Source organism: Engraulis encrasicolus, unplaced genomic scaffold, assembly GCF_034702125.1.
Source record: "Engraulis encrasicolus isolate BLACKSEA-1 unplaced genomic scaffold, IST_EnEncr_1.0 scaffold_43_np1212, whole genome shotgun sequence".
NCBI classification, from domain to species: domain Eukaryota; kingdom Metazoa; phylum Chordata; class Actinopteri; order Clupeiformes; family Engraulidae; genus Engraulis; species Engraulis encrasicolus.
This window is the reverse complement of record NW_026945742.1, coordinates 395,482-400,481: the sequence shown is the minus strand read 5'-3', so window position 1 is coordinate 400,481 and position 5,000 is coordinate 395,482. Positions and strand designations below refer to the sequence as shown.

Sequence of the window (5,000 nt, the reverse complement as noted above, 5' to 3'; positions counted from 1 at the left end):
GTGGTTTCTGCTGTATATGGCTTTAATGGCCTACATCGCCACTTGACTTGGGTGATGTGGTTTCTGCTGTATATGGCTTTAATGGCCACTTGACTTGGGTGATATGGTTTCTGCTGTATATGACTTGGGTGATGTGGTTTCTGCTGTATATGGCTTTAATGGCCTACATCGCCACTTGACTTGGGTGATATGGTTTCTGCTGTATATGGCTTTAATGGCCTACATCAGCGGTTCCCAAGGGTTGTCTTCAGCTGCCTACAGAAACTTCTTTTGGAGAACTAGCCGCTAGGGTGATATGATGCCACGTGTGTGATATGACAGACTGGCATCATACAGAGGAGTGTGTATTTCACGCTCGTGCAGTCCGTCTTGCTCTTCGACGCCACAGACTCTTGCTCTTCGACGCCACAGAAAAACATTTTGGTCACATGACCGGGCTCGCCCAAGTCGTAGTGCACACACGCGACAGGCGATAGGCGATAGGCGATAGGCGTATGATGGCATGCTGGATAGGAGGCCGCTAGCGTGGGATATTATTATGGGGTTAATAGAGAAGGGGGGGGGGGGGGGGGGTATAGGGTGTGATGGGGGATCTTTACTATTTAATATTTATATGTATGAGTGTGTGTGTGTGAGTTGGGTCGGGGTGGGGGGTGGACAGTGTGTGCAGGGGAAGATGTCTGTTTAATATTTATACCTGTGTGTGAGTGAGTGTGTGTGTGTGTGTGTAAATCTGAATGAGAGTGTGTACCCGGTGTGTTCTTAGCGGTGTGTGTCCCTCTTTACTAACTTCTAATAAAACTCTTTCTGCTCACGTTTCCGACTCACGCCTCTCTGTGTGTCCCTTCACTTCTCTATGTGTGTGTGTGTGTGTGTGTGTGTGTGTGTGTGTGTGTGTGTGTGTGTGTGTGTGTGTGTGTGTGTGTGTGTGTGTGTGTGTGTGTGTATCTCTCGCTGCTGTGTGTGCCTGTCTGGCTGTGGGTGTTTGTCTGCATGAAGACCTTCCTAGGGGCGTGCTTGTCAGGTGTGTGTGTGTGTGTGTGTGTGTCTACTCACTTCACTCATTGAGGCGTGTGTGTGTGTGTGTGTGCTCTGATCAGTGTGTGTGTGTGTGTAGTATTTACAAAACATGTTTGAGATGTTTACAAAGAAAATGTCATATTTCATGTGAAAAACCACAACATTAAAATGATATTGGGGCTTGATAAGATGATGGATCGGATCCCCACCCCTGCTGTATGTTGTGGCCTCCTGCTGCTACTACTGCTGCTGCTGCTGAAGGAGAGAGATGCAGGTCTCAGGTCAGGGCTCAGAGGTCACAGGTGAGGGGTCATGAGTTAGAGGTCAGGGGTCATTCTACAGTATTTGCAGCAAGCCAGACAAGTTCCTAACTTCCCTGGGGTACATTCCAAATTGCAGACTCCCGTCCCTTGCTCACATGATGACGTCGCCGACAACAGAATTGTATTTCAATATCTTGCAAAAGCGCAATTCTAATGTCATTTCCTCATTTGCCAACGGGATGGTGAATGAAGAATAGTACCCCAACAAGTTGTTGTGGCTAGGCTGGCAGTGGGGAAACTTGATTTGTTTTCTCCGCGGAGGCGGGGCGTCCATGAAGCCCGAGGCCACAAGCACAAGCTGAGGACGGGAGTCTGCATATTGGAATCCACCCACCCAGCATTTACAACAAGCCAAACTAACTTAGTTCCTGGCAAACTAGTTCCTGACAAACTAGTACCAAACTAGTTCCAAACTAGTTCCTGACAAACTAGTACTAAACTAGTTCTTATCGCTTGTGGTCTCCTGCCTCAGTGCTGCCCCACTGTGGAGAAGGTTCCCTTCTGACACCCAGGCAGACACAGCAACTATTGACTATTGAGAGACTTTTCCCCATTCAAAATCCCGCTCACAAATGACAGAGTGACATTTCAATTGTTTTTTTTGTGAGATATTGAATAAATCATCAATGACGTCAATCATCAATGACGTCGCAGCATCACAAATTCACAAGCAACAGGGAATGAGGATCTAATTTGACTTGGACCTCTAGTTCCACCGCACTTCTGTTTTCATGTTTTTTTTTATTTATATCGTAAAAAACATTAAGATGTTACTCTCTCAGTTGAATGGGCAGAGGTGCTCTTGAGCAAGGCACATAACCCCACACTGTAACCAATACCCTGTACCAAGGCACATAACCCCACACTGTAACCAATACCCTGTACCAAGGCACCTAACCCCACACTGTAACCAATACCCTGTACCAAGGCACCTAACCCCACACTGCTCCAGGGACTGTACCCAATATCATGTACCAAGGCACACAACCCCACACTGCTCCAAGGACTACAACCAATGCCCTGTACCAAGGCACCTAACCCCACACTGCTCCAGGGACTGTACCCAATACCCTGTACCAAGGCACATAACCTCAAACTGCTCAAGGGACTGTAACCAATACCCTGTACCAAGGCACCTAACCCCACACTGCTCCAGGGACTGTAACCAATACCCTGTACCAAGGCACCTAACCCCACACTGCTCCATGGACTGTAACCAATACCCTGTACCAAGGCACCTAACCCCACACTGCTCCAGGGACTGTAACCAATACCCTGTACCAAGGCACCTAACCCCACATTGCTCCAGGGACTGTAACCAATACCCTGTACCAAGCAGGGCTTTGAACCGGTTCAAGGAACGAAAACGAAAACCGGGAACTTTTTGTATTTTACAGGGAACAGAACCGAAACCGGAAACATTATTTTTTATGTTCTGGAACGGGAACACTTATTTAAAAATAATGGTAACCGGTTAATACCGGTTAATACCGTTCCTCAAACAAAACAAAAAAAGTAATTATTTTCCTGTGCACGTTACCATGACGGCTGAGGTTCACGTCCTGTGTGACATCAGACATTCTCTGACTGAATGGAGAGAGAGCTGTGGACTACTAAGTCTCCACTCCACATCTTAAATAAGAGAAACCACTGTCATACAAAAGGGGAGAGTTTCCATTGCATCATTGTAAGACATTGCAGAGAAGCGTGTGTAAAGCGCACCGAGAATGTTCAACGTTATTGGGCATCCATGGCAGCTTCAAATATGCACAAACTCACAATGTCCGCCATAGCGTTCCCCGTGACCCAAGTCAGCGTGGAGCGTGCATTTTCATCATTGAGGTTTATTCTCCGCTTCTCCGTTAGGTCGTCCCTGAATGACAAAATTCTGGAGGATATTCTTTTCATCTGCTTGAATTAACAGTTTGGAATGTAGGCTGACTCATTTGCACTTCCGTCTTTCTTGGTTAATTCACGTCAGTTAGGCCTATGGGAGTAACTAGCTGACAGGAACGAAATTAACCGTTCCGGGAACAGTATTTTTTTGTTCTAACCGGTTCAGGAACGTCAATTTATTGGTGGAACTTATAACCGGAAACGTTATAATTCCGTTTCTGTTCGGAACGGAACGTTTGGAAAAAAATAACGGTTCAAAGCCCTGGTACCAAGGCACCCTAACCCCACACTGCTCTAGGGACTGTAACCAATACCCTGTAAATGACTAAGTGTAATGCAGAAGCTGCACTGAGGCCTGAGGTGACTGGAAAGGAGCTAGACTGGCTTGCGGCCTCTACGGCCATGCGTACGTCCGGTCCTCTACAGCCATGCGTAGGTCTGGTCCTCTACGGTCCTCTACGGCCATGCGTAGGTCCGGTCCTCTACGGTCCTCTACGGCCATGCGTAGGTCCGGTCCTCTACGGCCATGCGTAGGTCCGGTCCTCTACGGTCCTCTACAGCCATGCGTAGGTCTGGTCCTCTACGGTCCTCTACGGCCATGCGTAGGTCCGGTCCTCTACGGCCATGCGCAGGTCCGGTCCGCCCAAAGAATTTCTTAGTAGAGTAAGATGATTCAACCTCAGCCCACCCAATGCAAACTAAAGGAGTGTGCTCAAGCTCCGTCTCCTGAGGTAGCGTTGTCCCCTCCTCCTTCTTCTCTTCCTGTGGCATTTGGTGACGGCTTGCATAAGATGTGATACAGCAGTGGTTCCCAACCTTTTTCTTCAGGGACCCATGTATTTACTATTGTAAGCTTTGGTGACCCAATCGCGCGAGCGCCTGCACGAGACAGTCACAAGATGCCCTCTGTATGACAACTCATTTTAGTTATTTTATTCCTCTATTCATCTTTGGTCAAATATGGAATAAATGTTTAAGGTAGCATTTACATTTTGTTGTGTCTATGCATATGTTAGTTAAATGCTTTGTCTTTTATTCAACATATGCTATATATATTTAAAATGAAACCCCTTAATATCAAGAGGGCTCCGCGACCCCCTGTGGATCTTTGGTGACCCATAAATTGGGTCCCGACCCATAGGTTGGGAACCACTGATATACAGTGCCAAGGGAACTCCATTTATTCTCAACCGTAAGAGAATAACCAAAGGTCTTCTAAAGGGGCGTTCACATGACATCACATAGATCCAGGTAATGCACGGGCTTGAAACATATTGCTCTACTCTGCTCTCTTTGGTCTGCCCACCCATCACGAGGGGGCCAAGCCTGCGGAGGGAAAGCCGCAAGTCTCGAATGGATTGCAGCAGAGTGATGGCAACACTCGTTTATCATCCTTACCATGCATCCAAACAATTATACACAGGTGATATTCTCTTCAATTATACACAGGTGATATTCTCTTCAATTATACACAGGTGATATTCTCTTCAATTATACACAGGTGATATTCTCTTCAATTATACACAGGTGATATTCTCTTCAAAACATGTGCAGAGGTCGTCATAGCTCTGCTGCAACCGTATGTGTGTAGGGCAGCAGGGATAAAATGCCACCATGTGCCTGATCTCATGACCTGACCCCTTAGTAATATACAGTCTATGCCACCATGTGCCTGATCTCATGACCTTACCCCTTAGTAATATACAGTCTATGCCTCACCTACAAGGCATGATCTCATGACCTTACCCCTTAGTAATATAC

General features: G+C 46.9%; 1 protein-coding gene across 1 annotated transcript in view; it reads left to right on the top strand.

The window, feature by feature from the left end:
* The window catches only part of klc1a (kinesin light chain 1a), a 53,137-nt gene that overhangs the window by 39,493 nt on the left and 8,644 nt on the right, over nt 1–5,000 (top strand). The window lies entirely within an intron of this gene.